Genomic DNA, 23,783 nt, shown 5'->3' with positions numbered 1-23,783 from the left:
AGAGAGCGTGAGAGGTACACAGTCAATGGGGTGTGATGAGGCCGTGGGCAGCTTTTCTTCAGCAGGAAGGTCTCATCTTTTCATTGCAGTCAGCCTTACAAAAATTCAGTAAATGGAGTTTGCAGCGCTACGAGGCCAAATATGTGCACGGCAACATGTACAGGCTGTTACAACTGTTACAAAGAGAGACAACGTAAAAAGAAAAATCTATCAACAATTATCAACCACATAATCCCATTAGGCAGGCAGGCTGCGTTACCTGCTGTGTACAACAGACCTAGTCTCTGCTGTTGAAAGTGACTTCCAGAAACAAAGGACACGTGTCCTTCGTTTGAGGAAAATGTGCATCCTGAATATTTAGTGCTTTTACAAAACTTGGGTAGCACCCATAATGGCTATCATTTAGAATTGATATTATTATGCTCAAAATGAAATGTAAATTTAAGAGTCGTTCTCTTGCCAAGCTTCTGTACTTCTGGCTAGCTCATGCTGCCTGTCTACCACTGATTCCCCAGGTATGTGTTCACCTTTTACGTACATCTTTATGAAAGTCTGCTTTAGTTATTATTATTATTATAATTTGTTGTCTGACGCACCGGCTCAAATTCCCGTGAGCTGGACTGAGCTAGAAACATGAAACTTAGGGGAATGACTGACAATGGTGTGCATGTGATTCTATAGAAATATGAACCCAATCGGCCACATGGTAATGCTTGTATGTTTTTTGTAAACTTTTCAGGTTAAAGCTTCTGTATTAAATGTATCGTCAGGGCCAGAATTTCCACAAATTATAGTACTATAAAGTACTATAGTGTGGGAAATGCCTACACAAATTCCCAACGTTGTCTCTTCAGGAAACTCTGCGAATCATGTCCCGAATCACGTGGCAGCCTGAGGGATGAGGCAACTCAGAAGTGCCACAAAACACTGCATTTCATGGAGTGGCCATTTGAGGCGGGCTTTTAAAGGGACTCCATACCCACAGACCCCCATGTTAAAACGCCCCGCCTTGTGGTGGCTGTGGCTCACCTGGTAGAGCGCGCGCCCCATGTAGGCTCAGTCCTTGCCAGTGGCCCAGGGGCCACTGCGAATCTGACCCGGGGCCATCCACCCTCTCTCTCCACCGTTTCCTGTCTCTCTTCAGCTGTTCTGAATGAAAAGGAAAAACCCTAAAAATGATCTTTAAAAAAGCAGAATTAAACACGGTCAAAAACTGGTTTTAGTCTTTATGTTCATAGAAACAGAGCTATAAAACTAAGTTCCCCCTTCATGACTCAATATTACAACAGTAGTAATGCAGTAGTAGTAGTAGTAGTAGTAGTAGTAGTAGTAGTGGTGGAAGTGATAGTAATACAAACCTCACCAATCTGATGCTTTCCTCAGAGCTTGCCCTCCCCAAGGGCAGTGAAGTTTAATCTCGTAGTTGTTTTACAAAGTTGTTATTAAGTGGAAAGAGAAGAAGAACCAGAGAGCAAAATGAGAGAACGGGGCATGGAGACAAGAGAGAAGAGAACACCGTTAAAGAAAAGCAAAGGACACAGGGAATAATACATCATTAATGAACACAATATGAAGTGCACTGTGGAAAGCTGCAGGCTACTGCTGTGTCCCTGGGATCAGGCCCCGGTTCAGTCCTGTGGACCCACAACAAACGGCGCTGTCCATGGTTCTGAAACAACAGCGAACAATAGTCACAAAGGTAAAAAAGTAAGTGTTTATGGCCAGTGGCAGATTCAAACAGTGCCAACCTGAGAAAAGTCCTGCGATCGTTCTGCTGTGTTGGCCAGGACTTCTTTGTATAAGAGATTCTGAATCTCAGTGGGATTATTCCTGGTAAAACAAAGGTTAATAAATATACATAAATAAGTTGTGCTACGTGTGTTGGTAACACACTCCAACATGTCTCTCGGAGCACATTCTCACACACACACACACACACACACTCAAAAAAGCAAACAGAAGGATGGCAGGTCTGGATAGAGTCGCTGTATGCATGTATGTTTGCTGTGTGTTTAAATATGTTGACAAAATGACGTGCAACGTGTTCAAATGGACCCTGACAACGGAATGGGAGACGCATCAAACACGAGGATTAGCTTGTCTGTGATTCAGCATCCGTGCTACTCCGGCCCTGTGCACACGGCCCAGTAATGAGTAACAGTGCTCCTCCTGTAATACCAAGGAGCTCAGATGTTACGCTAACAAGCCGCAGCCTCCAAGTCGAGGCAGAGCTGCGCCACTGCGGCTTGTCGATTGGATGACCTGTGGCCTTGATTCGCAGAGCTTTGCATAACTCGAAACTCCACCCGGGCTTCTGATGCTACTTGTGGGTCAAGAGGTCATGGCGGCGGAATGAAGGAGGAGATAATCATGTGCAGAGCCTGAGAGGGCTGGAGGGTTGAGGTAGGGGGGCTCCTGGGCCACAGGAGCCCCCCTAGAGGGCAGTCAGGGAAGGACACAACTGCTGGAGGGTGGAGGTAGGGGGGTTCCTGTGGCAGCTCCAACTAGACCATCTTGTGATTAAAACACAACTACCACAAACTGAACCAGGGGAGTAAAATCTGAAAAAATCTGTTGGCAGACAGCCAGAGAGAGAGAGAGAGAAAGACAGGCAGACAGACAGAGAGAGAGAGAGAGAGACAGACAGAAAGACAGAGAGAGAGAGAGAGAGAGAGAGAGAGAGAGATACAGGCAGACAGACATACAGAGAGAGAGAGAGAGAGAGAGAGAGAGAGAGACAGACAGACAGACAGACAGACAGACAGACAGAGAGAGAGAGAGAGAGAGACAGACAGACAGACAGACAGACAGACTGACAGAGAGAGAGACAGACAGAAAGACAGAGAGAGAGACAGACAGACAGACAGACAGACAGACACAGACAGACAGACACAGACAGACAGACACAGACAGACAGACAGACAGACAGACAGACAGACAGACACAGACAGACAGACACAGACAGACAGACAGACAGACAGACAGACAGACAGACAGAGAGAGAGACAGACAGACAGACAGCGAGTACTCAACTTCTACTCTACAGTTGATTGGCTCGGTGTTGTACTTATATCAATATCGAGACTCTGATGCGTTTCCTAACCAATCATTTTTTTATACCAATTTCATAAAACAAACAACATTTCTTTCTTGTCTTGTTTATTTGAAACAGGGACACACACTACAACATTAACCTTTGTGCAACAAATCTCTAATGTACATTGAAACATTAAACATTGCTACATTAAAACACATGAAGCACATAAAAATAAACACATCCATCTGTGCCCCAAAGTATCGAGTTTGGTACCCGCTCACAAAGGGGACTCCAGGACATTGTCGATAACGAATAAATCGGGCAGATTTTCTTTTAGCCAATATGAAATATTCAATCTTTCAACAATTGAAGTCTGAGAAGTGTGAAGACGTGTCCCAAGGTGGAGCCAGGTGCCACAGCTTGCTCTATCAGAATGAAACCCACTGATCCTGTGTCAGAAATGAGTGGACTCATGAGCCCCTCCATGGTTCTGCATTCATCTTTAGTTCACTGCATCTATCTTTACGGCAGATTGTGTTGAATTAAATCAGTAAATGTTCAGCATGAATGAAATAACATTTTTGTATCACCATTTCAGCAGTTTCTAAGGGACAGGGTTCTGCTACTACAGAGGGCAGTAGGTAATACTGAATATGATATAATGACTGTGTAAAATATTTACCAACTGGAAGCTGGGCAGAAAGCTGAAGGGAACACATTCCTGTGAAAATCAATGTTCTATTTAGCATGAGCACAGCCTTACAATGTAAGAAGAGCAGCCATCCATGAACCAATAGAATATAGAAGCAGGGAAAGATGGAAGATCAAAAAATCCTATGTACATGTATGTAAATTGGTTACTTCTTCATGCAAATGATGTGCGTGTTAGAGGAAAGGAAACAGGCTTTTGAGTCCTGTGGGAGGGAAACCACTGAAGGCTGACGCATTATTGAGCTGCTACAACAACCAAACTTCCCCGACAGGCATCATTAAAGTTTCATCCAGTCCCGTCGTACCTGGACCAGGAGCACTCCATCACTGGCTCACACAGTGAAGATACCCCACTGATGATAACAGGATCTGGATTTCAACTGTTAGCCCTGAAACCAGAGCACTCCGTGTCAGTAAATCTGCATGAAATTCTCGAGTTCAACTTTGGACGTTGACCTGTGAATTAGCGCGCTGAGCTATTGATAGCCGCCCTAAGTGTGCTGACCTCCGAGTGAACGGAGAGTCGGAGAGTCCACCGTGGAGGAAGCTCATCGGCTGTGTGCCATTAGTTTAATTTAACCTCTGTCGAAGTATGAAGTGCATGTGAGAGGTTACCTCAGCAGCTACAGCACATACGTTAGGCTGGGCCACTTTGTATCGGAGGCCTTCAGCTTGTCATTACTGGTTGCAAATTTAAATTCAAGTGATTCAGTCATCTCTCACCATGCAAAATAATCAACACCGTTGTCTTCCTTCTCCATGAAAGTTTTCCTTGCACTGCAGCTGGAGTTTTGCAAGATCCAGGGAGAATCGCAGGATCACAAATCACACAAATTACCATCTTATCAGTCTTCAAGTGGATGAGTTTGTGTCTGAACTACCAGCCGACCAGCGAGAAGCTACTGGCAGCTGCAGCGTGGTTTAGGTTTGTTCAAAACAACACAGGCCAACGTGATGGAGAGATGGTACATCCAACCGCCTGCCAGGTAGTTTTTGAAAGTGCCTGCCCTTTTCCAAACAGTTTTCCATGACGGCATCTCACATGGTTCTGTGTTAAAATAAAAACATCTGGCTTTTCAGGTTACATGACAACTGCCAGCCTCTATAGGATTTTACAAACATACTCCTTATTCTCTGTGCACATCTGTCTCATCGTTTGTTTAACTAAGACGTTGAGATTTGCGACACATTCTGCAATAAGTTTTTGCAATAACAGCACTAAAGATAAAAAAAAAATCTTTAAAGACACACACCTCACTTTCCTTTGTCTGTGTTGGCGTTGTAACATCTGGTGGATTCCTGAGGACTATGGTTACCTGGTCCTCAGATCTCTGCAGGGTAAATCCAGACAGCTAGCTAGACTATCTGTCCAATCTGAGGACTATGGTTACCTGGTCCTCAGATCTCTGCAGGGTAAATCCAGACAGCTAGCTAGACTATCTGTCCAATCTGAGGACTATGGTTACCTGGTCCTCAGATCTCTGCAGGGTAAATCCAGACAGCTAGCTAGACTATCTGTCCAATCTGAGGACTATGGTTACCTGGTCCTCAGATCTCTGCAGGGTAAATCCAGACAGCTAGCTAGACTATCTGTCCAATCTGAGGACTATGGCTACCTGGTCCTCAGATCTCTGCAGGGTAAATCCAGACAGCTAGCTAGACTATCTGTCAAATCGGAGTTCTCTGTTGACGACTAAAACTACTTCTGACCGTACACATGTTCCACACCTTCCGTCGGGAGTTAAGTGCCGCCCATGATGATTGGTTTAAAGAAATGTCAATCAAACAGAGCACGTTTTTGTCCCATTCAGGAATGCTGTGGGAACTAGACAGACTGTATGAAACATAAAATAACTTAAAACCAAAATGTAGGAAAAATTCAGAAAATAAGGGGGGGATGTGGGCACTTTCAAGAAGTGCACACACACCAGCCCCCTCCCCTCCTAGAAACAGCCCAAGGAGAGTTATGGTGCGACCATCGGTATTTACAGCTGGAAGGTAGACGAGCTTCAGAGAGTGGGCGGACCGCCTCGGATTGCTTATTTGTGTCCAAAGTGTCCATATATTGACCGGGAAGATTGACCTCCACCAGCTGCCGCCGGTCCTGCCTGCCCGGGCACGTCTCTCCCTCTCTTCCCTCAGACAACCTCTGCTCTAGAACTGTGTGGAGGGTCAGGGTCAGTCATTAGTAGAGAGGCCAGTGTGTGTGTGGGTGTGTGTGTGTGTGTGTGTGTGTGTTCGTGTGCAATGGCTGTAAACCAAAAAAAGGCAAATGAAGGGCTGTGTCCGGGGGCGATCCTTGGGAGAGGCAGCCAGGCCCGCAGCAAGCAGCAGGCACTTTTTAGACTGAATCAGAGCGGCCTAATTATCAATCCAGCCTGCCTTCACTGCATGACTCATGGAACATTATGCAGGACCTTCACAGGATGAAACATCACATGTTAATGATCCATGAGAGTAAACCAGATTGTAACAAAAAATAGTAATAGCTAAGCAAAAAACAGGGTCAATCTAAATACCAGCAGGGTGGGAGGTGTAAAAAAATCCAATGATTTCAACACAGGCAACGCAACATGCATCAGACAAAGTCTGACTGCACATTAGGCATGGAGGACAATAAATGTGGTTTACTAGATGATGAATAGACCTGTGGTCAGGTGTCACAGAGCCCCCCCCGCAGTAGACCGACACAGGAGAGCTGGTCAACACAGTGGAGCATTTAGCAGCTAAGAGTACATGCTAAAACAACCCATTTCCCATTGACAAGTCTGTTTCTCACACATGTGCACAAAATGTTTTTCCCAGAAGGATTGTCCCCAAATGCTTTGTTTAGCAATACTTAATATTATTTTCAGCTGAAACTGCGTACCACTCCGGCATCCTTACAGCCCGCACCGCCAACCTTTTCGGTTTTTTAGGGGCTGTAGCAGGTGCATTGTGTCATTATGAAACTCGACGATCAAAGGAATCTATTGGTACCAACCATGTCATGCCGGCTTGTTGGGATGGTGTACCCCCTTTGGCGAGGGGAAAACTGGAATGGCAATTTTCAAAAGTGGTCCATTGACCTCTAATCTCCAGATATATGAATGCAAATGGGTTCTATAGGTAGCCACGAGTCTCCACTTTGCAGACAAAGCCCATAGATAAGCCCATGCAGATTTTCTCATGCAGTAGTTTGTTTTGCCTCATATAAAATGGTATGCTTGGATATTACTGCATTCTGGGGTCTTGATGTTATATAAATTGGCTCTGACTGGAAAGCTGTGTGTTGTGGATTGAACAAGCCCAGTTTTGTTCATGTGTGACAACGTTAGTCCCCATAGGAGCAGGAACTTTGCAGCCACAGCCACAGGTATGTTGACAGTAAGGGGTTTTCTGAGGTTTCCAAAACCGGAGTGCTCCCCATCAAACAGATGTTGTCAAAAGCTGCCATGGTGATCCTCAAGGTTTCGGTGATAAAGTGGTATTTTTGAGAGATGTTTGACAATATTTTATGAATCTTCAATTGGTCAAAAATATTTCGATTGAGCACCGAATCTGTGTACCAAAGAGGTATCAACCACCATAAACAAAAGCCCATTCACCTCCATTCCCTTGGGGTGGAGGCCAGATAGATAACTCACTAACTGGACAGATGGAACCAGGAACCACCACTGGTTGCTCATGTAACACTCAAGGTAAATGCAATCTCTATTTTCATTTTTAGGGATTTTCGAATGGGCTCAACATATACAGTGATGTAAGGCTAATGTGTGACAGATGGTGGCAACAAACCTGGAGCTATTTGTGTGAAAGCGTGCCTCTAGGCAATGGGAGAGAAATCTCTGTCAAGGTGAATAATCAGAGAAAGTGGAATGGTTTGGCAGTGGACACAGCTGAGCAGAGAGGAGCTGAGAGGCCTTCAGCCTTCAGCAGGTTGTCTGTCGAATGAATTCAACGACACGTCCCCAAGGACCAAATAACAGAGAGACGCTGAGAAAACACTCATTGCTGCTCTGATTGCCATATTCTCCAGATAATTAACTGTCAAGGTTCCCTTCCACAAACTCCCCCTACTCTTTTTTTTCTTCATCACTTACTTTCTGTGTCTCCCTATCTCTCTCTCTCTCTCTCTCTCTCTCTCTCTCTCTCTCTCTCTCTCTCTCTCTCCCACTGCTACTTCTGGGTGGCGTGGCGGAGCTCGATCTGCCCCTCATTACTTACTGGCACATATTAGCAGTGTTTATCCATGAGCGATCGGCTATCGCACAGAGCAGGGGAAGGAGGCGGGCCTGGGGTGGGGTGGTGAGCGGGAGAGGAGGAGGGTGAGGGAATCGAGGTGGAACTAATTTTCTGACAGGTCCTTGATATGTGCTGGGGGGGGGCTGTAACCAAACAGAGAATCAGCCTCTGAAATCCTCATGGGTTGGGGGGTTGGAGGGGTAATTTGTTATTCATCCGAGTGGCATCGCTTTCTTGTGGCATCCAGACTGTTTCAAATGGAGAAAACGGAGCGAGGCTGAAGCAGAAGAGGGGTCGGATCAGGTTCTTATTGTCAAAGAGAACGCCCTGCCACAGTTCAAAAAGTTATCCACCAAACATTCCAAGACTAAAAGTAGCTCCAAATATATTTTAGCAACAAAACTCTATCTATCTATCTCTACCTCTCTCTCTCTGGAATTACTTGAACTTGATCCTCATACTTCTGTGTATTGAGTATTGTATTTCACATTTGAGTACACAGACCAGTCACCTGTTAACCAATCAATGTGCACATAGTGAGTTCATTGCATGAAACATGTTGCCCATAGCAACAGCCCCGCCCCTTCACTTACCCCAGGAGTGCTCACATTAACGAGTAGCTTCTAGCAGTTATATTTACGATTGCTGCTCAGTTATGATCGATTGCGGCAATAGTTTGTTTTCTTGGCCACAGAGAGCAGACTGTCTTGTCAAATGTATCTGTATTATCTGGAAATATATTTCCAGAAGGAAAAGCGGAGCATGTCCTCTCCTGTTTTCATAAAATGAAATGTTTCCTTAAATATTAATTTAATGTCAACTCTCAATAAAAATAGGCATTCATACACATTCAGGAGGGAATGTCATGTATCACAGACTGGGCCACTTAAAGCAGACAGCAGCTAAAGTGGTCTCTGGTGGACGCTGCCTGGTTACCTGCTGTATGGGCTGAAGCCATGAGACAACACAACACTTTTTTCTATTAAAGGTTTTCTGAAATATTATGTTTAATTATGCAAAGTTGGCCCTATCTAATTAAATATCTTCTTTCAATGAGTTATTTCCCTAGGGAGGTGTTCCAGGCATGTCCAGCTGGGAGGAGGCCTCGGGGAAGACCCAGGACTAGGTGGAGGGACTATGTCCCCAACCTGGCCTGGGAACGCCTCGGGATCCCCCAGTCGGAGCTGGTTGATGTGGCTCGGGAAAAGGAAGTTTGGGGTCCCCTAGTGGATCTGCTGCCCCCGCGACCCGATACAGGATAAGGGGACAAAGATGAATTGATGGATGAATGGATGGATTGATAACCTAATCTTAACGTGTTGATAAGACAGTATGGTGCTGATTTGGATATAAAACACAATGCTAAAAAGAGTAAGATCCTGATTATCTGAAGTAGAGAAGACAGACAGTCAACCTTCCCTGACTTCTGTCTGTCTGGCACTGCACTTGGGCTGTGCAGTGAGATTACATATTTGGGTCATATGATGACAAAGATATCTACAGGCAGCGTCGGAAGCTGTATGCTCAAGCGAACATGCTGTGTTAAGCATGCTCTGTACCTTCCTGCTCTGCTGTCTCACTCAACCTGACGGAAAGATTTCTGTGTAAGGCATCGGAGTCAGACAAACAACTTAACCGCCGTTTTCAGGCTGCCATGTTTGTTTTTGTTGATAATGCCACATTTCCACCTACTCACCTGTTTTGCATAGAGCACAGGAGGAAATGAGATGGGATCCCAATGAAGAGGAGAAATGCCAGGTGTAAACACAAAGGGCGTGATCAGACTGTTCATCAACCACAGTGTCCGGTCCTGAGTTAGGCCATGGAGTTGTTCGGTGATTCTGTCTGACTCCATCAGGCTTCAGAAAGCCAAAGTGGCTGGACTCTCATGGTCTCAATGATTGATCCACCCTCTACCATCTACCCTTCACAGGGTTCTATCAGATGTTCTTCCAGGCTGTGGAACCATCGGCGAACATGTCTGTACGTTAAACACTGAATATTGTGGAAGGCGTTGTAATTTCTTTGTCTCGTTTTTCTTTTCTTTTTTCTCTTTATGTTTTACTCTGTGTGTCCTATTGGGACATGGATCCCCCAGGGTCTGAATAAAGACTAAAGAAAGAAAGCATGATGAGCAGTATGTCTAGCAGTTATAATAGTGATTGTGTAGTGTATCTGTCCCTATCACACTGAACATACATTGAAGGAGCCTTCAGCATCTGGTCAGTGGGATGTTTTGTCATCCATACATAGAAGCTTTCAGTGCAGCTGCAGAGCTGCTCAACACTATCGTCTCTGGGAATGAAATGCCACACTTTATGCCTGAAATGAAAAGTAAGTTCAGGCTGCCATGTTTGTTTTTGTTGATAATGCCACATTTCCACCTACTCACCTGTTTTGCATAGAGCACAAGAGGAAATGAGATGGGATCCCAATGCAGAGGAGAAATGCCAGGTGTAAACACAAAGGGCGTGATCAGACTGTTCATCAACCACAGTGTCCGGTCCTGAGTTAGGCCATGGAGTTGTACTGTGATTCTGTCTGACTCCATCAGGCTTCAGGAAGCCAAATTGGCTGGACTCTCATGGTCACAATGATTGATCCACTTTTTTCAGCCCTAATTAAACACTTGGAGCCACAAGCTCCCCTGTCGTCCAAAGCTACTTCTCTCAATTCAAAAGTGTGTCAGGCCAAGAAATCTTTATTATTTGCACCAGAGACTTTGGCCATAACAAGGACTAGAAGGGGATGGGGGCAATTTAAAATCCTGCCTAATCAGACTCAGGAGAGATGCAGCGTGGTGGAGCTGTAAGAGGAGGAAATAGGAGAAGAAGGAAATAGAGGACGAGCCAGAGAGAGAGGGAGAGATTTGTGTTTGATGGCACAGGTTTCAGCCAATGACCTCATGCTCATCCACAGTGTGTGGGTCTTTGTGCAGGACCAGTTGAAGTGGTCAGAACCCCCACCCAACCTGTAGCCAGGAACACAGGCTGTAACAGGATTGGGGTTAGGTTTAAGGAGGGGGGTGTACATATGGACTACTGATCAGGTTTTTGTTATGTTGTCTGTTGCTGAGTCGTCATTTCAGGAGAGGTTTTATGATCCTTGTACTTTATGTACAATGTTTGATATTAATAAACGTAACTTAATTACTTTTAAGCTACTGCCAGATGAGAAACTACAAAGCTAATTTAGACTCTCAGCTCAGCTCCACTCAACTCTCTCTGGATTTTTCAGTATGACTATGTTCAGAAGATTGTGGCGTCCGGTGACAGAAACTCAAGTGAAGACAATGACCTCCTGTGAAGAGGACGTCATGTGTTTTTTATCCTCTGTGTCCTCCCTGGCTACTAGCAACTAGAGGGGGGGGGGGGGGGGGGGGTTATAGTTTGCGATCATGGAAGGCTTGTATGATGTGGACAAGATGACAGTTTTGTTGTCACTACTTAGAATTCCTCATGGCCGCGACACACTATAGCTTTAAGTTTCAGAACTCCATTAGCAAAAGTCATATAACGTTTTTCTTTTAACGAGTTATCTTCTGCAGGATGCAAATGTTTCACTAGAACAAGTTCCGTCCTGAGCCACCATCGCTGCGTTCGGAGCGTAGCGTCACCCAAGATCATTGGGATTGGTTTAAAAAATTGTGTAACCAGACCTCAAATTACAACACTACTAATGGTGGTGTTTTGTGTGATACGGAACACATTTAAGCAGGGTCTGATTATTGAATATACAGTTGGTAGCAGAAAGCAGTGCCCTCTGCATCTTTCCTTGAGCTGGTAACACTTTGTCAAACAGCTGAGCATAGATGTTTCCTTGGCGTAACATCAAAAACAATCATGTACAGTATGTGTACGATATGTATCTATAAATGTAGAGACATCCAATTATGTTGTTCTTCCGTGCAACATGGTGCATCAACAGTGACAGTGATGGTATTTCTCCCTGCCAGACACAAAAACCTGTAAACCGTTTAAAAAGTTGAAGAGGAGAAAAACTGATGACTTTTTTCAACTTTTATTCAATTTGTTGGTGTGTGTGTGTGTGTGTGCCACATGTCATAGTCTGGGGAATTTCTTCTAGTTAAACTGGCTGCCTCGAAACATCAACGAGACAAATCCTGGGATGGAGCGGGATAGATGGGAAGTGCCTCCTTAACAACATTACAGCAGCGTGAGTGGAACGGAGCGATCAGTCAACGGCGGGATGGCATGACGCTACAATGCCTGCAGATTTCTACAAGAAACAGACAGGAAATGGCTCGAGATAAAAGATCACACATTCACATGGTCAATGACTCCCACTGTGACCATTGCTTCGACCATTTTCAAAGACGCCACAGATCGGTGGTGCAGTGGTCAGCACTGGCGGCTGGGTGTCGGTGGATAGCTGATGGATGGATGAACCATGGAATGTAAAAAATAGATGTAGCAGAAGGAAAGTTGCCAGTTGTCAACCCTTCTGAAGCAGGTCATCCAGTGCAAATGTACCATCAGATAATCCCAGGTACTGCTGTCGGTCTTCTGCATGTCTCAGGATCCTGCTGTGACTGACTGCCTGTGTGCCAGCCTGGTGGCCATTTTGTATATTGTGTTGTACTTGTTGCTGTTTCCCATGTGCTCTGTAGTTACCTGTCTGTCATGTGTCTTTGTTTCCGCCCATCCCTTTATAAGGTCTGCACTTCCTGTCTTAACTGATTCCCTCTGTTTCTGCTCTCACCTGTTCCCAATTATTTGGCCCATTCCAGATGATCTGCTCCATTTTGTCAGCCGAGGGCGGGGACAGAAAGCTCCTCTCAAGTCAGACAGTTTACAGCTGTTTCCATACATCAGTTTGTAAAAGTCTCTATGGTTTTAATTATGACAGAGTAGCCTGTTAAAGTTCTCTGTACGTGATCCGTTGCTGATGGTAATGTACACACTGTAGATGATCCGTGATCTGAACAGATTTAGACACAACAATAAACCTTAAATCAGATAAATGAAAATTGAAATAACCTCCATATCAAACTCAATCAAAAGTTTATATAAGATTTCATCATGCTAGTCCATTCCAAACCAATCAGCTGTTAAATCAGCAAACAAGTTTAGGGACAAATCGGTAAGATAAAAACACAGACAGCAGCCAAACACAAGTTAAGGTAAATTTTAATATCCGCAGTATTAGCTTAGTTAGCATTGCTAATGCTCTGTCCTGATTGACAGGTCCTACAGCATCCCCTGCTTTATCGTCTTTTAAAAACAAAATTAGGACTATCATTTACTAAATGAACATCCCGTTGGATTGACAAAAAAGTAGTGATTTAAGGACGTAATAAATCAAGAGAGAAGTAGGCTCATTTTCTCATAGACTTCCAATGACACAGACCTCTTTTTGGAGCCAGTGGAGTCGCCCCCTGCTGGAACTCCGACAGAATGCAGCTTAAAGGAGCTTCAGCATTGGCTTCACTGTTCACCTTCAGAAGCTTTGTCCATGATTTCCACCGTCTATGGAACGGAACATAAAATAGAGGGGGCTATTCAAAAACCTGTAACAGATTTGTTCTTGTGGCACATAGCAGTGATTAAAGTTTTTTTTCAATTTTGTATTAAGGCCAAAGTTAAAAAATTCCTATGAGTAATTTTCAGATAATCTGCCTCTGTGTATCAAATATTTAAAGAAGTAAAATGCAACAAAATAAGTTATTAGACCGACTGAAAATGTTAAATCCATGTTAAACAGTCAGTTACTTAATGCTGTCATCTAAATTGTCAAGTCATAATTATTTAAGAAGAAATATCAAATAGCTGGCAACCTATTGGAACAATGGAGACAATACTGTACAGCCAATATGGGATACACACACTTTTCTGTTTCATCAGTGTCCTTTAAGGTTCTATTTCTTACCCTTCTTTATTTAGTATCTAAATTAATGACATACCATCTATCTGCCCATACGTTACACAGTCATTTAAAGACTACTGCTAATTCTGCTTATGGTAGCTATGGATAAAATGGCAGATGACGTTCTGGACACTAAATTCATCCAAAACTGTTATAATATCTGTCCTGATACTGTTAAAAACGTTATAGTGAAACGTTCAACGCGTTAATTATTTAAGTGGGATTGATTATAGAAGCCTAATCTGTAAAATACAAATTATAAAAATCTCAAAATCAATTGACCCTTTCAAATGTGTAAGAAACAAAAGGGGCACAGATGCAACAAAACTAGCCATGCACTCAATGACCCTGTCACATTTGTACTGGGTCACAATATTACAAGCACTTCATGATCTGTACATGCAATTGTGTCATTGTGTGATGTTCTGGTTGTTGTGTTTGTCTCCATGGCAGTGTTGGTGCAGCAGAGGGCGTGGCTGGCTCAGCTGGGTCTCTGGAACAAGGTGCACCTGGCATTCATCTCGTAATCACTCCACCCATGAAAGCCTGGTCAAGACGCCGCTCCTGTGCAGATTGTCCTGTTGCAGTTGGAGCAAGACTACACATGTTGTAGTGTCTTTGAGCTGGTGGTTTTGGATTTCTGAGTGCAATTTTGGTTGTGTCCAACCCAGCCCGTAGTCTCCAGTGCGCCAGCATTCCCCTGCTCTTAGTCTCAGGCTCACTGAAGTGTGTTTTGGTCGTGTCCTAATCAACTTTAGTTGCATCGTAATATTTTAATTTGTAATCTTCAGCATGTGTGTGTGTGTGTGCTGCTGCGCGTCACTGTGTGTGTAACAAGCAAAGTGTGCGTCCCTGTGTGTGTGTGACAAACATAGTGTGCACGTGCTGTGCACAAGCCTAGACGCATTTTACTAATTTGCTGTTAAAATAACAATAAAATGCTGCGTTACTGACTTTAGACTAGGGTTTTGTTGTTTTGGTCTGCTGCCGAGATAGGGCCCAATAAAGGAAAGTGTAACACGGCAAAAAGAATAATTCATGATATTTGTTTGAAGAATCTTCCCTTCAAGTTGTCCTCTTTAGGACTATTCTTTTCTTCAAACCTATGTTCCTGCCATATTACATAAGACTTTCTTTTTTTGCTTCATCACCACCTTGACAAGCTTAGTGATGTCCTTCCTTATCATTCTTGGTAGTACACCTTTTTGTGAAACTACCACTAATGCTGAGAGAGTCCAAATTCTCACCAGCTGTTGCCCACAGTATATTACCTGATAAAATCCCATGCCCATGATTTTTAATGTAATCCTTTGAGATGCTATAGTGTGTCCATAGATTTCCAAATCTGACTTACTGAAAAACCAAAAGCTGTGGTCAGTGTTAGACAATCTGTCTGTGTCTCACTCCGCAAACGTCCGCCAGTACACTGCTAATGTGCACTGACCACTTGCTGCCGTAGTGCCCACTTTCCATGGTTAGTATTGTCCCTAAAGGGATGTTAAAACACTTACCGGACGTAAGGAGCGGTCGGCTCAGCTTGCCACCTCTCCAAATCTGACAAAAATCTTTTAAACTGACCTTTGTCGATCAAGAAAACGATAGATTCAGCAACTGCACGGCTTATTTCTCACTTAAAGTGTTTTCAGAAACATTTTTCTGTGAACTCTTTTCCTTAAATTGGAGATCTGAATCTGAACGAGCCGCCATCTGGCCGCCATTATGCTCTGTTTTTTTACCAGCCAGACCCAGGTAACAGATTCGTCCAATCAGCTGCCGGTTGCCGTCCCTGGTATCTCCACCTTCCACTTTGTAGTCAAGATGGCGGCCGTTAAGTGCGAGTAGGGTCCGTCGCTCCACACTGAACTTTTTGACTGTATTTCGGGGGTCATCAGGGTACTTTTTGCGTCATCTACACTATATACTTAAAACTAAGTGTCTGAAATGTGTGAGGAGGCGGTTTGAGACACTGCCATTGTCTCAAAATTGGCAATGTCTCAAATCAGTGTCACTGGTTGCGTCCGTCTGCTCGGCAAATGACCGTCAATTAGAAAGGCCTTTCACATCTGGGGAGCTTCTCCTGATCATCGTCTCCAGTGACTTCAACTTATCTGGTTTCCTCTGACAACCCGGGACTGCAATGGTAGAGTCAAAGTCTCACATGAAGTCTTGAACAATCAAAGCTAGGTTCACAACTTTATTTCATTTAGTAATCTCAAACGACTGATGGCTCTAACATTCTGTAACTTATTTTCCCATGATTTGCTTTCTCTGCAAAATCCCGGCAGTGTTTTCAAAGAATTATTTGAAAGGCAACCTCCTTGTAACTTCCCAAAAAAATCATCAATTTCTAAAAGAAAGTGGGAAACTTTATTGCTTTATTAGGATCAGGTTCAGGTTACTTTATTTGTACCCGTAGGTAGGTTTGTTCTGCAGCATGACACACAGCTGCTAAAACACAAACACTGACTCAAGTACTCACAATCTATTACAAATACAAATACTCAAGGTTGCATTAATTACGACATAGGAGAGTGAGTTACCGTGGTCTCTCTCTTACCTCCGTTTAAATGGGAGATAATGAACAAGTCTTGGAATGTACTGCACTTATCTAGCAGTAATCTGCCCCCCTATCTGTTAAATGGATGACACCAAGAGTCCCAACCAAGCCAGTGGACTTGTAACATAAAGTCCCTCCAAAAATCAATTAATTTCATTAAAATTCCTTTTTCCAGCAACTTTAATGATCAGTATCGTTCTCCAATCAGTTGAACACTAACGGGTAAGGTCCTGATGTTACCTCCAGGCTCATCCAAAAACCCGCTGATTATGTGTTATTACCCTCGGCCTGCTGGTCCAAGGCAAAGAGACAGCCGTATCCGTCTCAATCTCTTCCAGTGCGTTGCCATGATGTCCCTGATTATTAGAGCCCAAATTAAATTCAGACCGGATATTACCAATACACAAGCTCTCGTCAACAGTGCCATTTCCCTGGCATATGCAGGACATTATCCAGAAAGCATTGCTCTCAGCCCAATTAATCCCCCTCCACTGCAAATGTGCGCACACACAACCACAGAGTACATAAACACTTACACGTACTTACCCAGCTAAATACAGTCCAATGTTATGCCAACCTACGAGTAGAAAACACAAAGAGCACAGCAGCCAGCCAAACAGTGTGTACAATGCTGCAGTGATTAGTGATTTGGGATTGTTTTTCAGGGCGTGTAAATTGAAAAATTCCAGCTGGTAAGCATGCAGAATTGATTCTGCGGAGGAGGCTGGGCTGATGCGTTTAGCAATTGTCCACACAAGCAAAATAATTCAATGGTAATAGGAATGGCAGCTCGAGAGGGAGGGGAGGAATTGCATTTAAGTGGAAAGAACATTGAGTCAACATTTCTCTTTGTTGTTGGAGAGTGAAGTGTACACTGTGGCTTTATGAGAATCTCTCTTTGCTTTTTGTGTGTGTGTGTGTGTATGTGTGGCAGCCAAAATAGAGATGTACATTGTGTTTTCACTCTCACACAGTGCTTTGATGATAGAAGAGTAAGGGTCAACTCTGCAGGTCAGTGCTGATATATTTTATTAGAGCTGCTGACATTTTGGGCCAAGCTTCACTATTTTGGTTATTGTAGTCATTCAATTCAGTGCAATTTATTTGAAACTTGCACAAATGTAGTATTGCTTTTAGCTAAGGGATCGTTTTCTACACATGGGTTCATTTTTGGTCATCATTCCCTTTAGAAGCCAATTCAAATTCATTCAGGACATCTGTCTACTGTAAAAGGTATATTCATATATCATTCAAAAGGTGATGGCTCTGCCCCACACCGCTATGATCACTGGGTTATGATGTACTCCAGCAACATACAACGGGCCCCATGCATACACACACACACACACACACACATCATTAGGAATATATAAATTGAAAACACTGTTTCATTTAACAATCAAATGAGTTACTCGGGCTATTTTATTGGGAAAGGAAAGCGTCAAAGACAAAAGGATCAGGACCATGGATAGTGCCTTGTCACATGATTAAATAGAGACTTGAAATTGGAAAAGATCCCACGTATTACCCAGCAAGTAACATTGCATATCTGTATATGACAAAAAACTCAGAGAAAATCCTTAATGTAATTGACTATTTGCTTTGGTGTATAGCTTTTTTGTAGGATATGTAGAATAAGCATATTTGTTTTATAGATTGCTACTGACTATTTCGCAAAATATCGGGAAAACCATTCAAATGAGATGGGTTTTGCCTTTTTAATTGAATGTATGTTCTCATTTCTGAGGTGGCAATCTGAACTGGGCCCAGGATGCTGCTGGAGGGCCGGATCTATTGGTCCCTGAGCAGCTGCCCCTCCTTCTCTATTCAACAACACGACATCACTACAAGCCCATTAATACTGATAGAACCAAAGGTCAACCCCGAATACTCAGAATATTTTATTGATCCCTGTTATTGTACACTTTTATTGCCAAGCAACCCCATTAGTCCGTCTCTTAATACTGCCCGACTTCCTGTCTGTGGCTCTCAGTCCTAAGTCCATAGCTTCCTCCTGAAGATGTCCTTCCTGAATTTAGTATAGTCACCCTGAAAAGCTGGTCACCGTAGTTTTAACAACTGTAGGAGAAAATAGTGTAGCGGATTATTAACCCCATTCATCCACATGTGGTGCTCTAATGAGTGCTTGTGACAGCGGGGCGGTGTGTGTGATTGAGTCAAAATGAACTACAGTGTGTGTGTTCATAGTGAAGGAATGTCACCAAGTGCAACAGCGTGGCTCACGGATTACTTTTCCAACATTAATAGAGAGCCCAAGTCAAGGCCTCTCCGTTTGCCTCCAATCGAGAAATAAAATGAACAGTGTTCAATGGTGAAAGACTAACTAGTGCACATGTGATCCATCCATCCATCCATCCATCCATCCATCCATCCATCCATAGCCGCTTATCCGGTATCGGGTCGCGAGGGCAGCCGCTCCAGCATGATGTTTTTTCAAAATAAAAAATGATTTTACATTTCAATATTGTCACAGTTTGTGACTAGATAGTTCAAATGCTACGGGAAAATACAAAATTAGACGTCCAGGTTATCGTAGGAGCTTTGATTCCCAAACTAACATGTGTTAGTAGACACATTCAGTGTCTTTTATTGGGACCTGATAACAAGAAAAAACATATAGAATTGCACCAGACCTAGAAAAGCCTTGCACCCAGGAAATGTGTGTTCCTCTGGGGTATTTCAATCTTAACTACAATCTTTTTTTCAGATCTTAACTAGTTGTTTTGGTGCCTAGTCGTAACATTAATTGCGGTAAAACGCTCATATTATGTGTTCTAAACAAGTACACCGTAACAACCGGCAGTTCGCGATGCTCTGAATCCGGCTCAAAGTCTCCTATTCTTGGGTAACTGGACCTCGAAGCTCTGTAGCGGCTTAAACAACTGGCAACTGGTGCTCATAGCCAGCCGGCGTCCCAGCCTCATCCCTTCGTAGGATATCATTAGTTTTGGTGTGCATGCATTGTCCTATAATATCACACGGACCCATCCATGAGAATGCGTTGCTACAGAACGGCCAGTGAGCTTATCTTTACATTAAACCTTTGTGCAGACAGTGAGAAGACAACGCTGGGCTATGTGCATCAGCCTGAGCCGACGCTCTCTGATTACGTTAACAAAAAGAATTCACCATTCAAGTCAACAGAAAGGTTTACAATGACAGCTAGCATGACAAAAGGTCAGCGGCGGGCTCAGAACTGCTAATTAAGTCCAATTGGTGAATGTCAGATCCACAAAGGGCAACACTAATCCCCAGTCCTGCCTAAATAGGGATCTCTGGTGTGTGTGTGTGTGTGTCAGGTATAGTATGTATATTCACTGTATACGTAGTCAAAGAGCAAAGGCACAGTAAAGTTCTGAGAAGATGAGTAATAAATATGAATACATAATTATCTGTGTTCTTGTTGTCAAAGCCACAGTTTAAAGTTAGTTTGCTCCGTCCTGCTAGATGTAGCTAATGTTATATTTGTTAATGTATGTTTACACATGATTACAATAGTGATTTTACATAACTTATACTCCAGAGAAAAATGTATTCATTTGGAGTTCTGACAGACAACTAATCTACTTAATATTATATGTTAATACAACTTGACCTGTGTAGTTTCACCTGGTGTAAAAACATATGTTGTATAATAGGCGATGGATTAAGAAAAAATGCTCTAGTAAAGTCACCTAATACAGGATAAGGGTGTGCCTGAGACTTCTGTTAACCCAACATTTCTTTCCCAAAACAATATTTCTATTACAGAATTTAATTTAATTTGGATCATACAATATAACATCATGGGAGGTGATTACAGAGAAGAAGATAAAACATTTGAAGGACAAATATGTGCCTAGGTCATAGCTGGTGTTTTTGTTTATAATACATGTATAAAATGTGCAGATATATTAGACTTTTGTGCCCACCGTGTGAACGTTAATCAGGAGAAAAGTGTTGTCAGTGTTCATGTTCTGCTGCTGTCTGGATCCAGAGATGCAGATTGGTATACTCGTGCCTCGGCCTTTCCCCCCTTCCTCGCTGTCTCCGGGTCGCCGTGGGACGATGGGTGCATCGGTGCAATGTTTGATTAGCAAGTCTCTTTGGGGATATGTGTGTGCATGTGTTTGTCTGTGTGACAATGTGGCCACATGTAGCTTCTAATGAGCCCCAGTGGTGGCCCTCCAGAGGGGCCTGCCTATTGATCATTAGCCTGCTGCCCACACTCCAACCAGGAAGCACCGGTCGTGTGTGTGTGCTTGTGTGTGTGTGTGGGTGTCATTTCAATTGTTTTCTTATTGTAATCGTTTGGAAAGTGTGGTTTCACTTCCAAATTTCACTCAAGCAAGTTTCCGTAGCGACCGTCGTACTTCCAGGTGCTTGTTGTGTTGCAGATAGCTGCATGATTAATCTTTATGAAATCCTGATCTTGATTCACCTTGTTCACAATGTAATATTTAAATAACTTTGATTTTACTTTATCCATCCAGATGGCATTCTCCCGGTCAGGAAGAGCAGAAGTCGAGGTCAGCCGTAACTTTAAGGCTTCCACACAAAAGAGATTTCCTACAACCTAAAAAGAGGAATGCATCAGAAAATAGAAATAATTCCTAAATTTACGACATCTGGATTGATAGGGTAAACTCTGGCGGAGAACTTTTTGTCTTCTAAAAGAAAGAAATACAATTTGATTTGATTTGGATTCTCATTTAATTTTACGAGCCGACTGCATCCCTAACGCTACTACTTTCTTCAGTGAGTTTAAACATAGAGTGTATAAAATAAGCCCTGCGATGCTCTCCCTTCTCTTCATCCAGGGCTCTGTGTCTACTGCCGTGTGCTGATGCCCAGTGAGCTATAGGTGCCAGAAAAATCTATGTTGGGTGCCAATTTGTTTTGTTTTGTCCTGGCAGAGACATGTGATATCAATTCTATGCAAAAGAAATCGTGATTCACGTTTTTCCCCAAATCCTGCAGGCCTAGCTGCAGCCATGGACCACAGTAAGCGGAGCTCTAAAGTCTAGCTTTATTTTATGGTAAAATACTGTAAATCACCCTTGAATCAAAATCCTCTTCTCTGTTAAATAAGAACGTAATCAGTTCCAACTTCACCCCTAAAATTATCGGACATTATCTGGATTAAAAATGGGGGAGAATCTGAATTTCAGTCTAAATATGTTAAAATCATGTCATAGGAAGAGTTATATGCTGAATCCAGCAAAAAACACGTGTCCTTTTATTGGCTTTCTGCTGTGTTACTGTGTTAAAATATGTTCTAAACAATTAAGATACAGTTCATATACTGTGTGTAAATGTTAAATAAGGGCGGTTTAAATAAAGTGTTACCTCTAATAAGATCATTTCCCTTCCCTATCTGTTGAGCACTTTGGTTTTTAATGTCTTAAAATTAGAAAATAGAGCCGACTTGACTTTATTGCTAAGACCTTCCCATTCTAGTAAAAATGGCAAATCAAGGGCCTGAGGACACTATCCACTGATTCCCACGATGCTGCTGGAATTTATCAGAAAGAAACAAATGCCTACTTGTTCAAACTTGCCATTGTATAATTAATACTTTTGTAAATGAAGCATTGGATGGCTTGCTGTATACTTTAGATACATGACTTTAAAATAGCTTATCATTTGTTCAAGGCACTCGTGAGCATTTTTCACCATAAAACGTCACATTTTGTGGAGTATTATTTTTTACACAACCAATAATTCCAGTGACAGGCAGCTAATTAGCACTCAGTTCCATCATGCTTCACTGTGATCTTCCATTCTATGACTCCCAAAGTCATTAGCCCTGGCTGTTGTTATCAGGGTAATTTATTAATATATTTATAGGTGGGGAAAAAGTGTTTTTTGGGATTCCTGAAGCTTACTGTTGTCCATGATAGCCGCTCCACTCTGTCCCTGGAGTTTCTGTGGATCATTCCGTCTTTCTGGATGCTCCACTGCACGCTGAGGTCGTAGACGACCGTGGAGTGGAACCCAGAGTCCTCCAGAGCTGAGTGATAAACCTCACTCCATCTCATCCTGCCACACGTTAGCATTCCAGCTGCGTACCAGACCCCCCTTTATCTGCTGAGGGCTTAGGCCAACCATGGCCACTATCAAAAAGTGAACCAAATACATTTTTCACATCCGTTATATACTGTAATATAGACCACACATTCCATCACCATCATTTAAAAAATAGTCAGGACCACCGACTTGACATACCTCCCATTTCTTGTTAATTTCTCATGACTTACGTATCACTTTCTTTAAGTACTATGGGTTCTCTCAAGGCCCAAGTTTGAGGATGAAAACAAAAAAATCAAAGTAAAATGTTCTGAAGTGAATCCAATACCAAACCTGGAGGAGTCAGTCACATCTCTTTGGTTATTGCGGCTGTATTTACATCACACATCCTATTCTACTCCTGCACATGACCTCCGTGAGGATCCAGTTTAACAGCTTGAACTACGAGGGCTGAGTGTTTGGTGTCTCATCTCCACTGGTCCTCCCTCAGGACATCGGATGTTTACTCAGAGTCTGAGTTGCTGAATAAGCAGCGATCTAATGAACTCAACGTCATAGTCTATGACCCTAGCAACTCCATGATTCATGCCTTGCTTACTCAGTGATGGTGTGGATGTGGATGTGAGCGAATATCACTTCAATAATTGCAAAGTGTTGTCAGGCAAGACACCGAACCCTGAATTGTGCTCAATGCTGCCCCTTCATGGTGGTTGGATGGAAGCTGCTGTAGATGAAAGCATTTTGCTCAATGAAATGGAACACTGTCTAATATTTAGAGGTAGAGCAGGTCGGCCCTCAAACACAAGATTGGCGGGTCAATCCCAGCCTCCTCCGGCCACATGTCCCTGACGCCTTGTGTTTCCGAAGCCCAATAGTACAAAACATGTGTCCTATTGGACCCAAAGGCCATTTGTCCGACAGCGCATTATATCAAAAGCACAAGGGCTGTTTCTTCAATGGCACTCACCCAACACAAGCACATGGCTAATTATCAGAATGACGTCATTGGATTGGATTACCCTTAAACTAACCACTCCTCATTCCTAAACCTAACTAACCCAACCAAAGAAGACAATGAATACCAGCTAATTAGAGGTGCAGTAAGGCGGGTCATGCCTGCCCCAGAGTAGGAAGGTCACATTGCAATTCGTACTTGCTGGATAATGTTTGTTAGCACCTTCAAGTGTGAAGCCACGGTTCTTTCCTGGAAAACAATGGGTTGCTCCCTCTGGGTTGGGAGTGAGTTACTGCCCCAAGCAAAGGAGTTCAAGAATATCAGGGTCCTGCTCACTAGTGAGCATGATATGGTGCTGCATCAGCATTGATGCGGACGTTACC

The 23,783-nt window shown here is 43.2% G+C and overlaps 1 long non-coding RNA gene across 1 annotated transcript in view; it reads right to left on the bottom strand.

Annotated features, from left to right (window-relative positions):
• The window catches only part of LOC117938107, a 20,429-nt gene extending 10,920 nt beyond the window's left edge, over positions 1 to 9,509 (bottom strand). Inside the window, exons 1-2 of the long non-coding RNA XR_004655332.1 lie at positions 9,302 to 9,509; positions 6,763 to 6,765 (exon numbers count right to left, since the gene is read on the bottom strand). This is a non-coding gene — a long non-coding RNA (uncharacterized LOC117938107). The remainder of the gene's footprint in view (positions 1 to 6,762; positions 6,766 to 9,301) is intronic.
• Between the last annotated feature and the right edge of the window lie 14,274 nt (positions 9,510 to 23,783).

Source organism: Etheostoma cragini, chromosome 22 (assembly GCF_013103735.1).
Source record: "Etheostoma cragini isolate CJK2018 chromosome 22, CSU_Ecrag_1.0, whole genome shotgun sequence".
In the NCBI taxonomy this organism is placed as follows: domain Eukaryota; kingdom Metazoa; phylum Chordata; class Actinopteri; order Perciformes; family Percidae; genus Etheostoma; species Etheostoma cragini.
Note: the sequence above shows the minus strand (reverse complement) of the source record. Positions and strands in the feature narration are given on the sequence as shown.